The sequence below is a fragment of the Aethalodelphis obliquidens genome, unplaced genomic scaffold (genome assembly GCF_003676395.1).
Source record: "Aethalodelphis obliquidens isolate GAN/ISIS:26980383/991018 unplaced genomic scaffold, ASM367639v1 scaffold3, whole genome shotgun sequence".
Taxonomy (NCBI): Eukaryota; Metazoa; Chordata; class Mammalia; order Artiodactyla; family Delphinidae; genus Aethalodelphis; species Aethalodelphis obliquidens.
In genome coordinates this window covers 71,856,174-71,881,647 of record NW_020837947.1, presented here as the reverse complement: position 1 = coordinate 71,881,647, position 25,474 = coordinate 71,856,174, and the positions used below count along the sequence as shown (strand labels likewise).

Genomic DNA, 25,474 nt, shown 5'->3' with positions numbered 1-25,474 from the left:
AGAATTTCTCTAATTTTATTCCATCTTCCTTTGAGATAGAGAGATGAATGCCTGCTGATCTCACCATTTTAAGAGTTCAGTGATTTTATCATAAGAGAATTCATAAATCCAGCCAACTTGATTAGTCTGTTTACCCCATAGCTCTAGGTCTCCTATATTCACATATGCCATTTCAGACTACCATGGAGTAGAAAGATCTCGCAAAAGAAAAACTTTCACATTATTTAAACAGTGTAGTATCCACGAAATAAACAGTATACTCTTCTCGGTTCACCAAGCAGGTACTTCTTTGCCCTCTCTGGGTCCCCGGTGAACTGCAACTCATTAAACGCAGACGCATTTGGACATCAGAACCCCTCTCTAATAAGGAAAGGGGTCACCTCAAGGAGAAATGCAGAACTGCCGGGCCGATCCACCTCCCACCAGAAACCCGCTTTAATGAGCATGTTCTTGCTTCGCAGGGCAATCCTCATGCTCTCACTTTGCTCTCAGGCAGAACACCTGGGATTCTTCGGCCTTGCCATGTGTGGACTACAGCCCAAAATAGGCCTGCTAAGACTTCCAAGATGGATTGCTAGACTCTGTGAGTCACCTCCGAAACCTGAAGCTCTGTGCTCTGTGATTTCTGTTTGCATCATTAGGAGGAGGAATTTCAGCAAAGCTCACCACAATTACTTGTAGCTAATCTTAGCAGATACAAAAGCAAGTGTTTTCTCTTTCCAATCCATACACATACAAAGGGCAAATAAAACCCAGGGTTGCAGAACCCTTTCACAGCTACCTTCCTCAACAAAATGCTCATCAACAAAAGCTTTTCCGTATAAATAAATACAGTGTTCCACTAAAAATGAGAAATACATTTCCCAACTTGATGTGGCTTTGAACATTTACCATTACATGCAATGCCAGAAAAGAATGATTAGACCTGGGATATTAAGCATACAGATTTCACACTGGGTCTTCATAACAGGGAGACAGGTCAGGCTCTGGAAGGACCCATGGGTCAGCTGGCATTCTCGTGAGACTAGAGCATGAACCCAATTGGGATCGACAGACTACAGAGAACTAGAGTTACCATGCAAAGGCTGTGCTTTACCAAAGTGAACTCCAGTACCCACATCCTGTGTTTTCCCCATATTTTATGACTAAAGAGACATATTAATGCTAGAGGGCTTTGTTTTGGTATATGTACCAATAGCAAAGCGAGAGGTAGAACCTGGAAGTAACTTGGAAACAGAAAAAGGATGATGTAAGTTAATGGCTTAATAAACATGGATTCAATGATCATTCACATCTAGGTTGCCTCTTATTTAAAGAAGAAGCATATATATTGTTATGTAACTTAATACCTCAAACAGATTTAAGGGTCATAGCAGGTTGGACTGTTTGGGTATACATGTACTCTGGCAAGCAAGAAAAAAGGTAAAGTGAAAGAAAGAAGAATCGGGGGAGAAAAAAGGATGGGAAGTACCAAGTAGGAAAGGAAGAGCAGAGAAAGGAGAGGCACGGAAATGGTGATTTTTGGTGCCACAGACTGTCTGTTCCAGGTCCAAAAGATACACAAAGGAAAATGTCTGAATAAATTAAGCCATCACCTCTCAATTACTTAGGACATAGGGAGAAAGGGAGAACATGGTGAAGGAAATGAAGATAAAAATTTAAAAAGCTAATTTCAGCTGGTGGTTTCAATTTGCCCTAATGATCTAAGCACATTTTTCAGCGCTTAAAGTGTTTATGTCAGGTTCATGGAATTACAATCTTTAAGGCCTCACATTCATGTCCAGATGATAAATGATGACCTACATTTCCAACACCCCCTTAGCCAACGTTCTCAAATCACTTTAGCAATATTTGCCCTCACAAACTTTAAGAGTACCAAGCATTGGTTTGTAGAAAGGAGAAAACAGACTCAAATAAATAAGTGAAATCAGTTGTTGTTCAAGATTACATTGTGAAGGCTGGGGCTGAGTGAAAATACAGATCAACTCATTCTGTTCACACATGCTATCTTATATCCTTCTTACTTTCTACCAAAGTTATTGGTTCCCAGACTGGGCAAAGCTGTAATTTTAGAAACTTCTAAAGAGTACAGGAATTCTTTTAGACCAAATGTGACTCACAATACAAACACATGAGCAATTGTTTGGTTCTGTAAGTTCCAAGACAGTGCAGGTTTGGTCAGAAATGTAATTACCTTAAGGGCAGACAGTCTAAATAATAACTGGAAGAGGAGGTGTTTTTATAGAACTTAGTTTTCTGACCTCTTTCAGGAGAGAACATTTTCTTAAAGTTTGAAAGGGTACAAGGAGCAGGACATTGATTGGTTCTTACTTCTCTGAGGGAGCTGGCAGGAGACTGGTGTCTGGAATCAGCTGGCCAACAGGGGTTTGTGAGAGCCAGTTGTTCAATTTTCAGGAATTTTGTGAGCCAGTTTTTAATTAGAGCTATTAATAAAAATTATATTAAATAAGCTTTCAATTAAATAAGTGATAGTAAAAAGATAGGTAATACATACTCAGAATTCATCACTTCCTAATTATTTTATTGTATTTTACTAGTATCTGTACTGCTGAGGTTATTTATATCTATCGCATCTGTATGCTAGGAATGCTATAAATAGCATGCTTCTACGCGTCTCTTTCTGATTTCACTTTCAATAACTTCATGTTGGTAACCTGAAGTAGCCAATGGTGAGAGTATCGACACAAGGGAAACCGGCAAGCAGCAGGGCTAATGATCTGTTGTTTTGTTGACTGTCTAGACTAGGGTTCAGAAAACTAGGGCCTGCCCATCACGTATCTTTATAAATAAAGTTTTATTGGAATACAGCATTGCCCATTCACTTATGTATCGTCTATGGCTACTTTCACACTACAATGGAAGAGCTGAATTATTTTGAAAGTGACAGTGTGGCTTACAAAGTGTGAAATATTTAGTATCGGGTCCATGATATAAGTTGGCCTAGCCCTCATCTAGACTTAAAAAAGTGATGAGGAAAATGTTAATAATGCAAATTAAACTAAAAGCATGTTGTTGTTTGCAATTGTTACATTGTGAATAGCACAAAAAACTGAGGGAAGAATCTTCCAGTATTGGAAAACTATTATCTGATTCAGCAAAATAATCACTCACGTTCTTGGTAAGTGAGTGAAATTCCAACATAAATATGCTAAACTAAGACAAATTTTAGTGTAATGAATATAATCTGTATGGGACTGAGAAACAGTTAACCTAAAACAATAAATAAAACAGCAAGTTATTTTACCAGCAAAATAGGTTTACTCGGGAGCAGCAAACAATTGCAATTTGGGATGTACAAATATGGCAATCCACGTGCAAGGCCAGCAAAACAAAGGAGAGGAAACTCTTCTATAGAAGAGAAGGGGAAGTTGGGAGGGGCTGTTATAAACAAAAAGTCCACTGAAGGAAACTGGAAGTTTGAAGTACAGTGGTTTTTCATTGGCTGAGCTGTTGACAGGCAAGGAGAAAAAAAATCTTTCTTCCTCCTTCTGGTGGTAGTAAAGTAGTGTCACTTCCTGCCAGAGATGCAAAGTACGTCTCTTTCTGTTGAGATCTGTAGTGGTGTTGAGTGGTATACGCATGACAGCTCCCCCTTCTGGCCTCCAATCTCCATTTTAGTGAGCTTTTCCTTTATTAATTTTCACATTTCTCCCTTTTGATCAAGACCTTTCTCTGAAAGCACTGCTGATCAAGAGTCTGTTTGTTTTAACTAGCACTCAGTGGCTTTTTATCTCTCAATGCCAGGAAGGACCTTTCCTGGGTGTCATGTCCCCCATCACAGGGAAAGTGCACAGACAGGAAACCTATTGTTGTCACATTTGAGTAATAAGGAAGGGTAGGAGGGATTTGTCCCAGACATCTTTCTAAAGTCTGTATCTTATTCATCTAAGGGTCCCAAGGATGGTTCAACATAACGTAAATCAATCAGTGTAATACACCACATCAACAAAAGACAAAAACCACATGATCATCTTAATAGATGCAGAAAAAGCATTTTATAAAATTCCACATCCATTCATGATAAAACCTCTTACCAAAATGGGTAGAGAGGGAACATATATCAACATAATAAAAGCTATTTATGACAAACCCACAACCATCATAATACTCAATGGCAAAATGCTGAAAGCCTTCCCACTAAAATCTGGAACAAGAGAGGAATGCCCACTCTCACCACTTTTATTCAACATAGTATTGGAAGTCCTGGCCACAGCAATCAGACAAGAAATAAAAGGTATTCAGATTGGAAGGGAAGATGTAAAATTGTCATTATATGCAGATGATACGATACTATATATAGAAAACCTTAAAAACTCCACACAAAAATTAGTCAAACTGATAAACGAATTCAGCGAGGTAGCAGGAAACAAGATTAATATACAGAAATTGATGGCATTTCTTTACACTAACAATGAAATATCAGAAAGGGAATGTAAAAAAAAAAATCCCTCTTAAAATCACATAAAAAAAAAATACTTAGGAATAAACCTGACCAAGGAGGTGAAAGACTTATATGCTGAGAACTATAAAACATTAATAAAGGAAACTGAAGATGATTCAAAGAAATGGAAAGATATCCCATGCTCTTGAAGAGTACTGTTAAAATGGCCATACTACCCAAAGCAATCTACAGGTTTAATGTGATTCCTATCAAATTACCCATGCCATTTTTCACAGAACTAGAACAAATAATCCTAAAATTTATATGGAACCATAAAAGACCCAGAATTGCCAAAGCAATCCTGAGAAAAAAGAATAAAGCAGGAGATATAAGCCTCCCAGACTTCAGACTATACTACAAAGCTACAGTAATCAAAACAGCGTAGCACAAAAACAGACATATGGATCAATGGAACAGAATAGAGAGCCTGGGGAAAAACCCACACACCTACTGTCAATTTATCTTCAACAAAGAAGGCAAGAATATACAATGGAGAAAAGAGTCTCTTCAGCAAGTGGTGCTGGGAAAGCTAGACAGCCACATGTAAATCAATGAAGTTAATTCCTCACATCCTACACAAATATAAACTCAAAATGGTTTAAAGACTTAAACATAAGACATGACACCATATAACTCTTAGAAGAGAACATAGGCAAAACATTATCTGACATAAATTGTACTAATGTTTTCTTTGGTCAGTCTCCCAAGGCAAAAGACATAAAAGCAAAAATAAACAAATGGGACCTAATCAAACTTACAAGCTTTTGTACAGCAAAGGAAACCATAAACAAAACGAAAGACAACCTATGGATTGGGAGAAAATATTTGCAAATGATGTGACCAACAAGGGCTTAATTTCCAAAATACACAAACAGCTCATACAACTCAACAACAAAAAAAACAAACAACCCAATCGAAAAATTGGCAGAAGACCTAAACAGACATTTCTCCAAAGAAGACATACAGATGGCCAACAGGCACATGAAAAGATGCTCAACATCGCTAATTATTAGAGAAATCCAAATCAAAACCACAATGAGGTACCACCTCATACCAGTCGGAATGGTCATCATCAAAAAGTCTACAAACAACAAGTGCTTGTTGAGAGAGGGTGTGGAGAACAGGGAACCCTCCTACACTGTTGGTGGGAATGCAAATTGGTGGAGCCACTATGGAAAACAGTATGGCGGTTCCTCAAAAAACTAAAAACAGTTACCACATGATCCTGCAATTTCACTCCTGGGCATATATCCACAGAAAACTTTAATTTGAAATGATACCCACACCCCAATGTTCACTGCAGCACTATTTACAATAGCCAAGACAAGGAAGCAACCTAAATGTCCATCGACAGATGAATGGATAAAGAAGATGTGGTATATTTATACAATGGAATATTACTCAGCCATAAAAAGAATAAAATAATGCCATTTGCACCAACACGGATGGACCTAGAGATTATCATATTCAGTGAAAGAGAAAGATAAATACCATATGATATCACTTGCATGTAGAATCTAAAATATGACACAAATGAACATAACTATGAAACAGAAACAGAATCACGGATATAGAGAACAGACTTGTGGTTATCAAGGGTTGGGGGGGAGAATGGGGTAGGGACTGATTGGGAGCTTGGGGTTAGCAAATGCAAACTACTATATATAGAATGGATTAATAACAAAATCCTACTGTATAGCACAGGGAATTATATTCAATATCCTGTGATAAACCATAATGAAAAGAACATAAAAAAAGAATGTATATATGTACCTGAGTCACTTTGCTGTACAGCAGAAATTAACACAACATTGTAAATCAACTATACTTCAATAAGATACATTTTAAAAATAAAGTCTGTATCTTAGAATAGTGAATATAGCGAGGACACACTAAAAACTGAAGGAATTAAAGAAATGCTTTGGGAAGATGCATTGTAGGAATAAACATGAAGTAATTAAACAGTATTGTTACCTCAAAAGAAACTGTTTGGAAGTAAATGTTTTCTCAGTATTATAGCCTATAGGTTGCAAAGTCAGAGACTACGAGTTCAGATAAGAATCCAGAAGGTTGGTTAGCAGTACCTGATAGGGGCCTTTCCAGCGAGGTTGAAGAGAGCCCTTCTGGAGGTGTCTTTTCCAATAGATGGAATATTCAGGTTGTAAGGTGTGATGCTTAAGGTCTTCATTTCCTGAGAGCACAATGTGAAAAGATTACTCTAACTAAACATTGTTATATATATATTTTTTTTTGCTAAACATTGTTATTTTTAACAGAAGCAATTAGACCTGTGCAATATCGAAGTATATCTTCTTTTGTCAACGGTGGGTCAAAAGAAGCAGAAGCCAATTGCATTGGGTGTCTTATGATTATCTCAAAGGGTGAGAGTTTATAAGCTCCAAAAGGAGTGGATGTGAGAGTTAGAAGGACCAATGTCAATGCTTTTCGCCAAGGTATTTGGAATTTTGCCAAGTGGGTCTTTTTTTTTTTAAATTTATTTAAGTATAGTTGATTCACAAAGTTGTGTTAGTTTTAGGTGTATACCAAAGTTATTCAGTTCATATATATATATATATCTTTTTCAGATTATTTTCCCTTATAGGTTATTACAAAATATTGAGTATGGGACTCCCCTGGTGGCACAATGGTTAAGAATCCGCCTGCAAATGCAGGGGATGCGGGTTCGAGCCCTGGTCTGGGAAGATCCCACATGCTACAGAGCAACTAAGCCCATGGGCCACGACTACTGAGCCTGCGCTCTAGAGCCCGCAAGCCACAACTACTGAAACCCGTGCGTCTAGAGCCCGTGCTCCACAACGAGAAGCCACTGCAATGAGAAGCCCATGCACCACAACAAAGAGTAGCCCCCACTCGCCACAACTAGAGAAAGCCACCCACAGCAATTAAGAACCAATGCAGCCAAAAAAAAAAAAATTGAGTATAGTTCCATGAGCTAATTATTAGAGAAATGTTAAATGAGAGAAATGTTATTAGAGAAATGTTAAATGTTAAAAAAAAAAAGATTGTATAATGAAGCGATATAATGGGCCAAAGTAGCCATTGGTAAAGGTGCTGCCTCAGTTATATCAAAAGGAGTTGCAACAGCTTATCCAGCACTCTATTTACCATTTTCTCCCATTAAATAAGAATCATCTGTAAACCATGAAAAATCTGCATTGGTTAGAGGAATCTCCTGTAGATTATTACCAGGTGTCAGACTATAATACCCTTATGGGTCAATGATGGTCCCCATGTTTGCAGGTGAGTACTCCAAGGGCATTCCCTTCCTTCCCACATATAAAAGGAAAAAGGGAAGCTGATAGTTAGAATGTCCAAGGGCAGGTGGTCTCAATAAGCTTTTCTTTAAGCCTTCAGAAGCTGTGTCATCTTGACCTCCCCAATTAATGGGGTCAGGTTTGCTGGGTTTCAATAAAGCATAGAGGGGCTGAGCCGTAAGAGAGAAATTTGGACTCCAATTTCAACAGTAACCAGCTAGCCTGAGAAAACCTTGTAATTGGTTCTTAGTTTAGGTTTGTAGAAGTTCAGGGTGCCATGAAGGCTCTCAGGATCCAGACGTAGCCACCGTTCTGAGATCAGGTGCTCTAAATATCGAACCTGAGTTTGAGCAGACTGCAGCTTTTCTTTGGAGACTTTATGTCCCTTTTGACCTTAAGTCAAAAGTTTTAGTAAGTGGATGCTGTCTTCCTGTGAGCAGATTCAAGAAGGAGAGCATCTATATGTTGTGAATCATCTATATACTGTAACTAAGTAGAACCCGCAGAAAACTTTATACCAGCTTTCAAGGTTTGTGAAAAGTAAAACGGACTTTCTGTGAAATCCTGGGGCATTCTTCTCCAGGTGTAATGTCATCTTTCCCAAGGCAAAAAGATATTGACTTGCCTTACCAGCTAGAATACTAAAGAATGCACTACATCAATCAATTACAGTGAAAATGTGCTCCCAGTGGGAATGGATGTCAGTAGGAGCAACAGGGCATCGAGGGATAATGGCGTTGTGTATTGCTCAGGGGTCCTGGACAGACCTCCATTCTTGGCCCTTGGGTTTTCTCACAGGTAAAACAGGAGTATTACAGGGATTACTGCAAAGGATGATGATGCCCTGAGCCTTGAAATCTGTTATGGGCTTTATTCTTTGAGGGGCTTCTTTACTTATATTTACTATATTTACACTTTACTATATTGTCTAATTCTGGGGAGAGATTCTGAGATCTATTTGAATCTTTTGTGGGAGGTGCACTGTGAATTTTTCCATTATTAGAGATTTTGCCCGTAAGGGTGGTGATGGTGGCAGATTCAATAGGGAAAAATGATCAGTGTTTCCAGAACCAGCTCCTGTACTGTCAAAGGCAGAGAAAAAGATGTTAATTAATTAACATCTCTTGGTTACTTATCTTGGTTGGCTAATTTGATGGTTTCTGTCAAATTCTAGAATTATTTCCCCCTTTTGGAAGAAAGAAATCCTGGCTTTCTTCATGATACTTCTCCAAGAAGTCTAAACCTAATAAATGGATAGGGGCAGAGGGGCTAAGGAGAAAGGGTGTGCATCTCTCAAGGGTCCTAAACAAAAGGGAATCGGTTCAGAGAGAGGAACCTCTTGAGGTTCATTGCAGACACCCCCTATTTGAACTGTTTTAGTACTACGAGGCAGGGGCTGCTTCATAGCAGTGGGGTTGAGCACCAAGTGGTGTGGCTCCAGTGTCCGTTAGGACAGAGAGAGATTCATTCCACATCTGGAGAGTTGTTTCCTCTGAGCTAAGGAGGAGCACTGGGAAACGCGACTGGAGTTGCTCAGAAGTCTGTCACTGAGAAATGGGAGGACATTGGAAAGGCCGGTTAGAAAGCTAAAGATACCTGAAACATTTACATTTGTAACAACCATTTTTCCAATGTCCTGGCTCTTTGCAATAATAGCAGAAACTGGAAGGTTTTGCTTCTGTTTAGGGAACTTCATTTGCCAGAGTTGAAGACAAAGAATTTTAGCAGTCTTTTTGGCGACTCTTCCAGGGTTTGAGTATGCTGATTTGCCAAATTAACTAAATCTGGAGTGAACATACTTTCCCATTCCATCCTGGTCCTTTCAACTAAAAGAGAAAGGTCCTGATTAAGCCCATTAATAAACATGGAGTTAAAGCCTAACCCAGTGGACTTAAACATCTGAAGACAGACAGGATTTTCTTTAAAAATAATCTGAAGTCAACTACAATAGTCACGGACAGCGTCATCGGATTTTTGTGCGCAAGCCTGAATTTTGTTCCCATCAACAGGCTTAGGAAAGGCTGCTATAATTGCTCAATGGGGGTTTTCAGTGAGTGCTGCAGCCTCTTGACAAGTTAAGGGTTTGCCTTTCTAATCCCTTCCAGTATGTTCCCATTGGGCTAGTTTCATCCAGTGTTTGGCTTGACCCTCACCAGCAAGCATGTGGACTAACTCATATAAACCTGAGAAACCATGTTGGTAGGTTTGAATAACTATGTGAAATTCTTCAGCAGACATATGGTGGGGAGGTCCTCGGTGACTTCAGGGAACTCTTTAACTGCAGCTCACAGTTTGGCCTTAGTTCAGGGGACCTAAGTACTTGGGGGCTTATATGGCTCCTCAGAAGATTTAACACTAAAGGGGCAGTTTCTGCTAGGTTCAGAGAAGGAGGAAAATGGCACTAGAGGTGGAGCCTGAGACGGAGGAAAGCGGGGGACAAACGTGAGCCTTTGGAAGGCATTTTGTCTTTCTTTAACAGCTCACCTCAATTAATTTAATTATCGTATTCTGCACAGAGGCAATTTTTTAGACTCCTGATAATGGTTGGAAGCCTCAAAATACCAATCAAAATAAACATCCAATTGAGTTTGGCTATTTCAGAGCCGTGGCTGTGTAACAGATTTTAAGAAAGGTAAGTTTGGAGAGTCCAGAAGTGCCCCATAATGGCCATCGATGTTACTTCTGGTTAAGTCATAAATCAAATAAACACGAGGAGGCACCACGGTTTTTAAACTAAAATTGGCTGGGGCCTGGGAGGGGGGTGTGTGACCTCAAAACATTTAGATAACTGGGATCCAATTTTTCAGAGGTTCTTCCCTAGAGCAAAGAATAATTTTTAATAGCCGGCAGGTCAAATACCAGCACAGTTACAGTAGGAACTGCCTGATTTCAAAAGAAACGGAAGTGTGAGTACTCACAGCCCAAACAAGGCCTTAACAAATAAAGGACAAAGACTTTAAACAGATCCTCAATAAAGGCTGAAGAGCTTCAAAATGCAAAAAGAGCGGAGCTTGGATCCAGCAAAAACACTTACCCTCAGATTTCAGGGTCAGCAAGAAAGCAGGAGTTCCGTGGGCTCCAAGGTAGCGACACCTGTTTGTTCACCAGCCTCGGAGTTGTCAGCGTTCTTCTCTGGATCTCTGTGGGACCTCCATGTAGCGTTAACTTAAAACAACAGAACAGCAAATTATTTACCAACAAAACGCGTTTATTTGGGAGCAGCAAAAAATGTAACTTGGGACACGCAACTACAGCAAACCACATGCAAATCTGGTGAAGCGCAGGAGGGGAAACTCTTATAGAGAAGGGGAAGTTGGGTGGGGCTGTCATAAACAAAAAGTCCATTGGAGGAAAGCGAAAGCTCAAAGTATAGTGGCTTTTCATTGGCTGAGTTGTGACAGTCTCTCATTGGCTGGGCTGTTGTCAAGCGGGAGAAAAATCTTTCCTCCTCCTTCTGGTGGTAGTAAAGTAGCATCACTTGCTGCCAGAGAGGTAGTATCACTTCCTGCCAGAGAGGCAAAGTACCTCTCTTCCTGTTGGGATCTGTATTGACATGAGAGCTTCTCCCTCTGGCCTCCTGACTCCATTTTAGTGAGGTTTTACTTTATTAATTTTCACACAGTTTAACAGTAGATCATGTCAGATTTAATGACAAATTTTATTGGGAAAGGAGTTAGTGGATCACCTTACACCCATGAGAATGGCTACTATCAAAAAACCAGAAAATAAGTGTTGGTGAGAATGTGGAGAAGCAGGAGAACACTTTTGCACTGTTGGTGGGAATGTAAAATGGTGCAGCCACTATGGAAAAAAGCAGGACAGTTCCTCAAAAATTTTTAAATAGAACTACCATATGATCCAGCAGTTTCACTTCTGGGTATATATACAGAAGAATTAAAAGCAGGATTGTAAAGAGATATTTGCCCACCCATGTTCAGCACTGTTCACAAGAGCCAAGAGGTGGAAGCAACCCAAATGTCCATCAATGGATGAATGGACAAACAAATGTGGTATGTGCATACAATGGAACATTAGTTAGCCTTAAAAAAGGAAATCTTTTCACACGTTATATCATGGATGATCTTGATGACATTATACAAAGTGAAATAAGCCAGTCACAAAATGACAAATACTGTATGATTCCACTTAAGTGAAGTATCGAGAATAGTCAGATTCACAGAAACAAAAAGTAGAAGAGTGGTTGCCAGGATTTAGGGAGAGGGAAGAATGAGGAGGTGCTGTTTAATGGGTACAGAGATTGTTTTGCAAGACGAAAAAGTTGTGGAGATTAGTTGTCCGACAATGTGAATATGCTTAACACTATTGAACTGTACACTTAAAAACGGTTAAGATGGTAACTTTTGTGTTATATGTGTGTTACCACAATTAAAAAAAGATTTAGTGGATTGAGATACAATGCCATTAGTCAAATCATGGTTGAATTGCAACCATGGGTTGGCTATGGATAGAAGAATTGAGGAAAATGAAAACATCCAGTGAGAATCAGCTGGTCATACGGCATTTACTTTATAGAGTATTGCATATTTCATTATCATTTGTAGACCATGTGTTACTTATCCTTTACATAAGTAAAGGGTTGAATACAATTACATATAAATGTATGCACAAACATTTTTGTGCCCAGAGAGCTGGCTGTTTACATTTACCAGCACACCACTGTCAGGACTGGGCTCCCAGCCATGAAGTAAAGTCTGCGCTGGTGGAAGGACGTTGGCCTGGGTCAGGTGTCTAGGCTCTACTTCAGACTTCTCCACTAACTGTATGGACGACTTACTTAGGCTCTCGAGTCTCAGTTTCTTCACCTGTTAAATGAGAGCCCGATTGGGTAACCTGATTATTTTCTGCTGTAAAAGTCTATGACCATGTCAGATTGTAAGCTCCATGAAAGTAGGGGCTGTTTTTCATCTTTGCATTTCTAAAAGCACTTAGCACGGTTCTTTGCACACTCAACTAACGTCTGTCAAATTAAGTGAGCAAGTAGAATTTTTCTCAAAATGTTGGTGATTCCTAAAGATGACAATAGCTAATATTTCCTTTATTATCATGCAGAAGCTGCTTTATCTCATTGAATCCTTTCAACTCTATGCAGTAGGAACAGTTATTAACCCCATTTACACAAACAAAGTAAAAGAGAGTCCCAGTATCTCATAACTAGTAAATGACAAACTAGGATTGGAACTCGAGTCTGTCTCATTTTACAAACCCTCTTAACCACTGCCCTACGCTGCTTCATATCACGAATTAAGGTCTTCTCCACAATTCTGATCATGGGGAAGCCCTCTGCAATGCTAGAAAGTGAACTGACAAGCAATTCTTTACATCCCTTCACTGCAACCCCAGAAGTGTTATCATCTGTGTCTGTAATTAGTGATTTAGTGAGAATCACTTGTAGTTCCTCTAAAATGCAAATTTCTGAGCCCCACCCTAGACCTATTCAATCAGAATTTCTGGGATGAGGCAAGAAAGCTGCATTTTTAGCTGAACTATTATGATTTGAGGGTCCCGAACATTTGGGAGAAGCACCAGCCTAGAACAGGGACTTTCAAACACTTTAAACCACAATTCACTTAACAAAACATTTTACACTGTGACCCAGCACTCACATACATATTCCAACAGAAATGTGAGCATTTTGGGGACTTCCCTGGTGGCTCAGTGGTTAAGCCTCCATGCTCCCAATACAGGGGACCCGGGTTCGATCCCTGGTCAGGGAACTAGATCCCACATGCATGCTGCAACTGAGAGTTCACATGCCACAACTAAGGAGGCTGCAAGCCGCAACTAAGACCTGGCACAGCCAAATAATTTTTTTTTTAAAAAAGGGAGCATTTTTATTTTTTTTATTGTGTGCTTTTATTCTATACATGTTCAAAAGCCAACATGTACAAGGCCATTTAGCAAAATGCCACCACGGGTTTCGCAGTTTGTAATTTTAAAAAACAATGGTCAAAAGCTGCTGTGGCTCATAAATTATGCAATAAGGGGTTTTGAGTAAGATTGAAAAATAGGAGTAAACCGACATTCCCAGCAGGAAAAATACTGCTTGACATTTCAAAAAATTTGTTCTCCCCCCACAGCTTTATTGAGGTATAACTGACAAATAAGATTGTATAAAGCACACATTATGATGATTGCTACACATAAACTTTGTAAAATGATTACCACAATCAGATTAATAAAACAAGCATCACTTCAGAGCAATTATAATGTTATAATAAAAGAGGCATCTAATCAGAGTGGCGGAGTCAGGTAAGGCTGTCCTGAGGAGGTGATATTTGAGCTAAGTCTCAAAGGGTGAATAAAAGCAGAAAGAAGCCGAAGAAGGGGGAAGTAGGACATTCCTGTTAGTTTGGGTGTCCCTGAAAAGAGAGTCTGCCATAAGTACTCATGACTAGATAGTTCCGTTGACGTATGATCCCAAGAAGCTCGAGTGAGGCAGAGAAAGAGAAAGTCAATGAAGGTGGTGTTTTGAGTTCATTACAACTGTGGACCACTGGGACTTTATTCCAGTGAGGACTTTTGAAGGAACATGTAAAATGTACTGAAGAATTGCCTCTCTCAAGGGCAAGTGCTAGGGCAAGGGCATCTCTCCATTGACTCCAGTCCTTACTGGAATACGGTGTGTGTGCGTGCGCGTGCGCGCTGTGATGGAAGTGGAAAATTGACTATCTTATTTTCTAATGGGTAAATACCCTCATTCTTTGAAGCCAGTGACAAATGGGGTGGAGTTGAGGGGTTCAAAGTATCTTGTACCATTTTCCAAATGTTCTTTATTTCAAGTGAGAGTTGAGGGCAGCCCAATTTTTCATAGTCTACTCCACATGCCTTACAATTTGGATAGATTCTTTCCACAGTCTCATGTAGGTAATACATCCAATCTCAGTTTTTAGTGTTGTGAATGTTCATTTCTTTCTATGTTCTCTGTTTCAGTGGAAAGTTAAAATGACCTCAACAAGGACTGGTCTTTTGACATTTTGAACCGTTGTATCAGTACAGTGTGTTTACCCTACCATGCATTAGTGTCAGGAGAAATGCTAACATCATCTCCAAAAGGAACATTTGTGGAAATCAACTTTTGCTTGACACGAACATTTTTAGAACTGCTTCTTAGGTTCTGTTATTCCTAGTTTTTATGAGTGCAAGAAACTAATCAGGAGAATTATATTAATTTATTATATTAATTTATTTATATATTATTTATATATATATTTATTAATTATATTAATTTAATTAATTTATTAATTTAGTCATGATCAGTAAGCAATAGAGACCAAACTGAATCTCATAATTGTAAAGTTAAAAAGAACACTGTGTACTAACACAGGAAAAATATGTGGATAGGAAAACGATTTACTAATTTAAAAGTAAAATATAAAATTTAGGAAATTTAACAATAAAATGTGATTTTCTCATAATTATCTCTCAAATTACATAATCAGATTAGAATAACTTTCTTTGTAATAAAGTAATTTGTAATAGAAGCTAATCTCTTGGATTAAAAAAATGAGTTTTAGTGTAAGAGAGATAAATCATTGCTGGAAATATTATTCAAATATTAACTTGTTCTTTATTCTTTATATTTTCCAGATTTTATTTTCAAAATGGCTAATTTATAGTATTTTCCCCAAACATTACAATTTGTCATTTCTTATTCTTTCAAAGTTGGCATGCTGAGATTCCTTTTTAACAGATTCAACTCGTTACTTCAAAATGAAAAAGGGTTTAGGTGCAAACAGCTTCTTCAAAGTACAGGTTTATGAGATTTAAGAGCTTTTAAAAACAGCACTGACAAGAAAAATACTCTAAATAATAATTGAAAAATATATGGGAATACTCCATCACTAGTACGTATTTTAAAGTCTAAATTTATTTTTTCTTTTCTTGGAACTTTTGAGTAAATCCATTTTTTGTGGATATCATAGTCTTAAATAATTAAAGTATATTTTTCAGGGGTAAAAACCTTTGACTTCATTGGAGCTTCTATGTCTCATGGAATTAGGTTTAAGGCTGTAACTGCTCAGAAATAATCATTTACACAATTCACTGACCTCTATATCAAAAGACACCTTATAAATGCACATCATGACACTGTAGATAATAAACATGCAAGTACTGTCAAGTCTATTCTAAAAATGGAGGCACTGAATTACAGATTATAATTAGAATGAGAGACTACATGATATTTAGTGCCATTTGCAGGGCTTACTTCTTGAAATCCATGCCTGGCAAATGATTACTGTTATATGTTTAGTATCTGTTTTTTAAAAATACATTTTTATTGGAGTATAATTGCTTCACAATGCTGTGCTAGTTTCTGCTGTACAACAAAGTGAATCAGCCATATGCACACATATATCCCCATATCCCCACCCTCTTGCATCTCCCTCTCACCCTCCCTATCCCACCCCTCTAGGTCATGGCAAAGCACGGAGCTGATCTCCCTGTGCTATGCGGCTGCTTCCCACTAGCTATCTATTTTACATTTGGTAGTGTATATATGCCCATGCCACTCTCTCACTTCGTCCCAGCTTACCCTTCCCTCTCCCCTTGTCCTCAAGTCCATTCTCTATGTCTACGTCTTTATTCCTACCTTTTTATTTTTAGATTCCACATATATGTGTCAGCATACGGTATTTGTTTTTCTCTTTCTGACTTACTTCACTCTGTATGACAGACTCTAGGTCCATCCACCTCACTACAAATAACTCAATTTCGTTTCTTTTTATGGCTGAGCAATATTCCATTGTATATATGTGCCACATCTTCTTTATCCATTCATCTGTTGATGGACATTTAGGTTAATATCTATTTGAATACAAGGATCCAATCATTTTGCACACCCAGACTTCAGGGCCACCTTCCCCCAAGGTACATAGTCAGCGTGCTATTAACTACTGATGTTGCCATGATCACTAGCAGCATCTGTTCCTCAATGTTTTCAACATGACATTGGAGAAATATTAGAACTCCAAACTTAGAATAAACTTCTAAAATTATATGTGTGGAGTGCTTTTCCATTTAAAAACCAGGTAGATATGCATAGTACTGATAAATGTTTAGCAATCAGCTCTCTAATGGGAAAAAAGCCGTGATTTAAAGCATTTGTAATTCCAAGCTTCCAATATAATGACTTCACTGAATGCGGTGTTGTTTATATAATATTTCCCCCACACTGATTACCAACACACCTACATAACCTTAGGAGCATGATAATAGTAAAATACTTATGAAGTGATGAGTTTGAATATTTATTGCCTTTGTTTTTAATATAGTTTATTTAATTGTAAATTTATGTAATTTAATATTTATTATCGACTGTGTTAAAAAAAAAACAGGCTTACGAAGGTCTTAAAAATTTAACAAGCAGCTCTCGTGAGCTGGTATGAGCCAGCTCCAGCATACCACTGGGCAATAAAGATATTATTATTGCTGATTTATAGATGAGGACACTGGGGCTGAAGAGAGGGAAAAAAAGTTAACATTTATTGACCACACAGTGTTGGACACAATAATCAATCATAACTCCTATAACCCTCAAAACAACTCAGTGAGGCAAGATGTATTATTCTGGTTTTACAGATGCAAAAACAGAATTTTCCTAATGTCATAATGCTATTAAGTGACAAAATCAGAATTAGAGCCCAGTTTCTCTGACTTAGGATTCTCACTTTTTTTTATGCCCCCTATCTCTTGCCCACATAAACTATGGAAGAATACCACTGGCTATCAGATCAGGCACTGTGAGATACAGCAATGGGTCATTTGCCTTTTAAAATACTACTTTTTAGTGGTGACTGTGGCTATAGATTTCAAAAATCACAATATATAAACAGTGGAAAATTAATACTGTCTGCATTGATTTGGTTTCAGAATTAAAAGATACTGGTTTTAAAATTTTAGTAACTAAAAAGCTTGGGTAATAATAAGGCTAAGAAAGAAGAGAGAGAAATATATCCTAGTACAGTAGTTATAATATCAAACAGTATGATGTAATGATGAGTGGAGAGTGTAACACAACCGAAACTATAAACAATTACTTTTTGAGTACTCAGGATTATGAGGAACAATGCTCAGTATGGAGATGAAACAGATATTCAATAAAACAAGGTCTAAAGTGAATCATTATTCAAGATCAATAACTTACTTCTTTTATTGTATGTTGCCTTTAATTGGACATCAACAACAAAAAGAAATCAACATAAAACAAGCTGACATCCCTTGTCACTGATAGATTCTTTGCAATTGCTTTGAAGATTAATGTAACGTGATGTCATCACATAGTATTAAAAATGCTCCAAAAGCCTTAGTACAAAGGCTGTAAGAAAATAAAGATTTAAAAATAACATTAAAAGATTCTAATTATGATTAAAGTACCTTGCAAGAATAATGAAAATATATTTAGAAGTGAAAGATCTACCTTTCAAGAAGTCTCATTGTAAGCACAATATTCATTCCAATTAACTATTTTTTTTGAAGCCATGTAAGGTTTGTGAGAAATTTCTGTGCAAATATTATGGTATTCACAAATAAAAGTTTTAATGCATTGTATTAAAAAAAAACAGGTTTGTGTATTTCTCATAGCATGGATAAGATCAAGAAGTTTACAACCACGAAGTTCCAAATCTCTTTGTGTGATAGGAACTAAGACAGGCCTGGGACCTTGGACCCTTTGCGGCAGTGCTGCAGTGCTTGCACATGGACACACCTCTCCTTGAGCAACAAAATACAAAGAAATTGTATGGGACTAAAAATAACTGCATGCATGCTCAGCTGGGGCAAATTATGGACAAAAAGATACAAAAGACCAAAATACTCAACTGCCACTTCTGAAGAGCCCAGAGCAAAAACAGGGTGTCGGGAGCAAAAGCAGAGTACTGCACATGCCCACTGCACTCAACACCACCTAAGGGATGGGCAAAACACCTAAGACACCCCTCCGGCCTGACCCTTGGACACACCCCTACCCTGACCTCATATAAGGAACAAGCTCGCCCCACCCGCCTTAGCCAGCGAGCAAGGGAACCTGCTGTTTGTTCTCACTCCCCCTGCTGCAGCAGGGGCCCCAATAAAAAGCCTTGCCTGAATTTCTTGTCTGGCCTCTAGTCAATTTCTATTGATTGGGGAAGGCCAAGAACCCTGGTGGGTATCAGATTTATACTCAGTTCAGGACTGAAAAGTGCTTTGAATTCTGAATGTTGAAGGGTGTTTTGGCATGATAAACTATTGTACTTCTTTTTAATCACCTGTCTTCTGTAAGTTATTAAACTTCCATCATAATTGATTTTCTTCTTTCAAAATTATATCACCAGAAGTGACATTTGGAACAAGCACTGAATTTAAACAGAGATTTCCTTGTTTTCTGTCCCTGCCCTTTCTGGTGGTTGCTGGGAGAAGAATGGCCTTTGGGGGGATTCACAGAGTTGTTTCTAAATGGGAAGCTCCCTGCCCTTCTCCAGGGCACCAGCAGCTCTTCCTGGCGGTGCCGCCAGCATGAGTGGTCTCAGAAGGGGTTTGAAAGACTGGGCCTTATTGCTTACCTCATCCCTCTGCCTGCTGACTTGAAGCTTGAAAAACAAGTGAGAGGGACAAATGACCATTACCTGCCCTCCCAGATGTGTCCCACAAGGACGATGCCTGACTGTGGAGCTGAACGTGCTTCCAATGAAACAGAAACAGAACCAAATCAAACTAAAATTGTTAAATTAATTAAATTATTTACAAGTAAATAAACTAGGAAAGCAAGGCACTCATGCCCCAAACAACATGAAAACATGAGAACACAGAGTTAGACATTATCTTGACGTGTTTCTAGTATCTTTACACGTGGCATTTTTGTTTCACTAATAATTGATGAAGTTGTATCAATATGTAATGAGATCACTTATATGTGGAATCTAAGAAAATTATATAAATGAACTTATTTACAAAACAGAAATAGACTCACAGACTTAGAAAACAAGCTTATGGTTACCAAAGGGGTAATGTGGGAGGAGGGATAAATTAGGAGGTTGGGATTAGCATATACACACTACTGTATAAAATAGATAATCAACAAGGACCTACTGTATAACACAGGGAACTCGATATTCTGTAATGACCTATATGGGAAAAGAATCTGAAAAGGAATAGATATATGTATATGTATTACTGAATCAGTTTGCTGTATACCTGAAACTAACACAACATTGTAAATCCAATGTAAAACTATACTCCAATATAAAATAAAAATTTTAGAAAACCAATTTAGATTCTTATTTTAACAGTGCTCTAATTGTTCTACACGGTAGAATTCATTATAAGGCAGACTTGGGTATTTTGTGCAAGGACAGTAAGTAATTACTGGAAGTATAAGAAAACCTAATGAAAACACTTTAACATTTAGCGTGGTCCTCCACTATGAATTTGTGACAATGCACAGATTAGATGTATACTGCAAGGTTTATGCTCCTGCATCTCAATGTCACCATTACTTCTGTCTTTTTGGTCCATGATTCAGAAATCTAAGCGAGGATAGCCGATATCTGAGTTATGGTCTGGTGATTCAGCCAAAAAAACATCAAAGAAGTTTCCTTCCACTATTCCTTGCCTTTTCCATCATCTGTCCCCTGCCTTATTCTTTGCACTATTAAAATGTAATAGAGACCCGGAGAAAATTTATCTCTTTTTAAGCATGACTCATATTATTTGTCTGAGGGCACAGGCATGATAGTGATAGGTGCTTCCAAAGAACCTAGAGATGAAAAGAGGCACCTAAATCAATGTTCAGAACACCAGAACCATTATTACCTGATAGGAGAGAGAAGCAGGTCATAGTTGGCAACATTTCTCTTAGGATTAAAAAAACAACAGAAGAAAACACTCTTGTGTTTTTGCTGATGGCAGCAAATTCTTTTGGAAAGGAGGCTAGACTATGAGAGTAAGGTGTGGGGACCAAGAATAAGACCTTGACCCAGCCCAGACTACCGCGTGTAAGCCTCCAGTTTTGCCAATTGTATCAAATAAAAGAATATATAGTTTTTCCAGTCAGACCCCTATGAGGATTAGATAAATATTTCGTAGTTTAATAGAGTAGATTCCCACCTGGGTGACTGTGATATTTCATAATTGTAATTATTGATGATGTATTTGTTCATCAGGTGTTAGATGTAATACTACGGCAGACATATTGGAAGTCGGGGACTTTCATTAGTTGGATTTGTAACTGGTTCTCAGAGATGAATTTGTCAATATTTATTATTCCAGTTCAGTAAAAACAACCCCACAGTTATGTATATTGATATATGTGAAATATACTTTCTCCTTGAAGAAAACTATGTGGACATGTTTTACCTTGAAGAATTTCTCGTATAAATTGTTTAGAAATTTTTTATGCTCCACTGGTCCAAAATTTGAGAGTAATACATTTAAATTCCAGCAACCCCCCCCAAAAGCCACTTATTAAAACTACTCAATAAAATCTATAATGATAATAACATTCTGTTTTCTAATTTTATATAGAGAAACATCTCTGAAAAAGATAATTACTCTCTGGACTAAAATTTCACATTTTCTAGCACAAGTAGGTATTTAGAGTAGGTATTTGATACATTTTTAAAAATAAATGAAAACATATACAAAGATCTAATTTGATCCCTGATTCCAGAATTTAATATTTGTTACTTAAACTTTAAAATGCAAATTTTAATTTAATATACAACTTTATGAGATGAAAACGGACAATACCAACAATTTATAAAATAGAGTTAGATCTCTCTTTTTTAAAAAAATTTATTTTATTTATTTTTGGCTGCATTGGGTCTTTGTTGCTGCGCACGGGCTTTCTCTAGTTGCGGCGAGCAGGGGCTACTATTTTTTTTTTTTTTCTTTTGCGGTACGCGGGCCTCTCACTGTTGTGGCGTCTCCCGTTGCGGAGCACGGGCTCCTGACGCGCGCAGGCTCAGCGGCCATGGCTCACGGGCCCAGCCGCTCTGCGGCATGTGGGATCTTCCGGGACTGGGGCACGAAACCGCGTCCCCTGCATCGGCAGACGGACTCTCAACCACTGCGCCACCAGGGAAGCCCAGGGCTACTCTTTGCTGTGGTGCGCGGGCTTCTCATTGTGGTGGCTTCTCTTGTTGCAGAGCACCAGCTCTAGGTATGCAGACTTCAGTAGTTGCAGCGTGCGGGCTCAGTAGTTGTGGCTCGCAGGCTCTAGAGCGCAGTCTTAGTAGTTGTGGTGCATAGGCTTAGTTGCTCTGCAGCATGTGTGATCTTCCCGGATTAAGGCTCAAACCTGTGTCCCCTGCATTGGCAGGCGGATTCTTAACCACTGTGCCACCAGGGAAGCCCAAGATCTCTTTTTGAAAAAACCACATTAGACTTTAGGCTACATTAGGGCAGAGGCTGTCTCTCTTGTTTGATGTGCTCACCCAAGTGTACTGAACAATTCCAGGCACATAGTAGGTGCACAATAAGGATATTTGTTGTCACTGAAGCTCTTTAATTGGACTAAAGAAAACAATCTGTCTTCACACCTAAAAATAAAAGATAGGGTATGCTATTTTTTTATTTCTCATTTTTAAAATTTTATTTTATATTGGAGTATATCCAATTAACAATGTTGTGATAGTTTCAGGTGCACAGCTAAGTGACTCAACCATACATAGACATAGACTCAACCATACATAGACATACATTCCATACATAGAATGTATCCATTCTACCCCAGACTAAGATGGGATATGCTTTTGCTCTACTTTCTCATCCCTTCTTGTGGCAACATGGATTTTTGTGAGGTTACTGAATGCATTTAATCTAGATAGATTTTTTATTCCTAGCAGTCTGGATTATTGACTTTTCAAAGTTATTGAGTTTTCAAAGTACTTAGACCACTCTAAGAGATGTATGTTAGGAAGTGACATTAACAAACATACAAGGCAAATAGAAATTTTTTGGTTCGAAGAAATTTTCAAAGATTTTTAAAGACTATTTTTACTTTAGATTTAACAATGGTTCATTCAGTGTTTGGATTATTTTAAGATTTTGACTTGTTTCTCTTTGCTTAGGGAAAATAATTAACATAATAACAGTAGCTATAACAATAACAACCAACCTACCATCTACTGAGTGATCGCAACGGGCCAGGCACTGTTCTGAGCACTTCACAGGTACTGACATGGTAGCCGTCAGAGCAATCATGCAACTGAGCACGGACGTTACCTCCAGTTCATAGATGAGGAAACAGGCAGAGAGAAAGTAAGTGACTTGCTCAAGTTCGCACAGCAGGCAAGTGCCAAAGCCAAGTTGTGAACCCAGGCAGTGTGTCTTCTACCCTCATTAGCTGACGAAATCAAAGTCCTTATAAATTATATCATATGAATTATATACGAGTTATATACATGGTATAGGATTAGCACTCTGATTCAATGAATGATTATTCAAGGACTACTTAAAAACTGTTTTCCCTTGAGTAAGTATAATCACAAATAATAAAGTTGCCAAGAATTCAAAAAAAAAAAATTCACATCCTTTGGTTCTTCTGTCGGTCACGGAAACAGAAACCCCTCCAGGTATTTTAAACAGAGGGGTCTTAATATAGTGAACTGGTTACATAAGGTGTTGGAAAGGCTGGAGATGCAAAAAGAAGGTGATGTGGTTATCCACAGGTATGTGACAACACTTCAAGGTTGCGTCTGGGAGTAAAGAGGAAATGCTGTCACCCGAACCCACACTCTCTGTAAGTAGGTTTGCCAGAGCACCCGCTGATGCTGTGGGATCACTGGGACCACAACAGTCACTACCCTGCAGAAAGCCAGGAACCCAGGAGCTGGCAGTCATCTCCCACAACAGCTTCCTCTGGAACCAGATCCAAGGCTGTTGGAGTTCATACTGCTACTGCTACCTCTGAAACCATGCTTTTAGAGCAGGGAGCACAGAGCCCACACACACTACTGCTTCTGCTACTGCCTGGGACACTGCCAGGAGCAGAAAAGGCAAAGAAAAGTGGCTGATCCCTTTCTGCCACCTCACAGCTCCTTCCAGCAACTCCCACTGATAGGAATAACTTGCAGTCACCTGGCCAGAGTGTCTGGGAAATAGAAGTGGCAGAGTTCCAACCCCCAGAGATGCAGATCAGAGTTCAGAGCCATCAGGCAACTTTCGTTGTGGAATTTTGTTTGTTTAGAGGCAACAGAAAACATTTAAAAAATGAACATAGGGGCTTCCCTGGTGGCGCAGTGCTTGGGAGTCCGCCTGCCGATGCAGGGGACACGGGTTCGTGCCCCGGTCCGGGAAGATCCCACATGCCGCGGAGCGGCTGGGCCCGTGAGCCATGGCCGCTGAGCCTGCGCGTCCGGAGCCTGTGCTCCGCAACGGGAGAGGCCCCAACAGTGAGAGGCCCGCGTACCGCAAAAAAAAAATAAAAAAAAAAAAAAGGCAAAGCAGCAATATAGGACTTTGTTTTACAAATTCAAAGCTTATAGGAAGCGTACAAGTCCTAGATCCTAAATAGTATTTGACACACACACACACAAACATGTGCATTCATATACACAAACTCTTTTTGAAAATACCCATTTAAAAATGAGTGTCTTTAATCTGCTATATAGTCAAACCACAAACCAAGGAGGCAGTCCTTATTGAGCACTCTTATAATTCAGAGATGTTCCTGGCTATGCTAGTTAGGGTAGGCTAACTGGTGCAACATAAACTCCCCAATATCTCATGGGACAAATAAGAAAGAAGTTTATTACTTGTTCATATGAAGCCCCAAATGGGTTTTCCTTGTTGATAGATGGCTGTCTTTCAAGCAATGATAGAGGAACCCAGGTTCTTTCTGTCTGTGCCTCTACCCTCTTTAATATGTGTCTTCAAAGATCAGCTTCAAGCCAGTGAAAGGAAACAAGAGTGAAAGACTGATTGCACAGGGAAGGCTTTTCCAGGGCTGGAAGTGGCACACAGGACTTTCATTCACATTCAATCGCTAGAATACAGTCATATGGGAAATTTAACCTGTGTGTTCAGGAAGATGAGACATGAGGTTAGTGAACAATTATCAGTATTTTCCACCATGGTGTAGCAACTGGACTGATGTGGTGAATTTACAGGAACAAAAACTGCCCTCCTGTTCCCAGCCTGGTGATGGGGGGACACAAGGGACCACTGGCCGAGGAATAGGTCAGGACTTTACATGAACAGAAAGCCAGGATTACACTTAAGGGGGATATCTCCACTACACATTCTAATAGAGTCTCTTCATTGTCTAAAACACACCAAAAGGAAGTTTTCTTAAGTGAACACACTCTTCAGTAATACAAAGTTGGCAAGTTGACAGGTAGAGATGTGGGCAGTAGCAGTTTGAAGGAATTAGGCAAGAAGCCCAGACCAAAGAAGCAAAGCCCAGGCAAAAGTCCAAGAATCCCAGGGCAATGCCGGTGCGAGGAATCAGATAAGTGAAGAGATATTGAGAAGCCACAGAAACCTTGGAGCAGAGTAAAATTGGAGTCACCAACCTTGATGCTGAGACCTGGCCTTGCCATTTACTAGCTGACACAGGAGAAGCCGCTCAACCTCTCTGCGTTTGTTTTTCATTTGTCAATTTAGGGTAATAATATCTACTTCACAACGATTCATTGGAGAATCAAAGGCGATAACGTGTGTGAAAACTCATGAAGCCTGGCAAAAAGAGAAAGAGGGCTAATTTTAACTCTATTTCTATTTTCATAAGCTTAGGGTTTTG

The 25,474-nt window shown here is 38.9% G+C and overlaps 1 long non-coding RNA gene across 1 annotated transcript in view; it reads right to left on the bottom strand.

The window, feature by feature from the left end:
• LOC113612090 (uncharacterized) overlaps window positions 1–11,014 on the bottom strand; it is a 31,324-nt gene extending 20,310 nt beyond the window's left edge. The window contains exons 1-2 of the long non-coding RNA XR_003429718.1: window positions 10,772–11,014; window positions 6,547–6,653 (exon numbers count right to left, since the gene is read on the bottom strand). This is a non-coding gene — a long non-coding RNA (uncharacterized LOC113612090). The remainder of the gene's footprint in view (window positions 1–6,546; window positions 6,654–10,771) is intronic.
• Window positions 11,015–25,474: the final 14,460 nt, after the last annotated feature.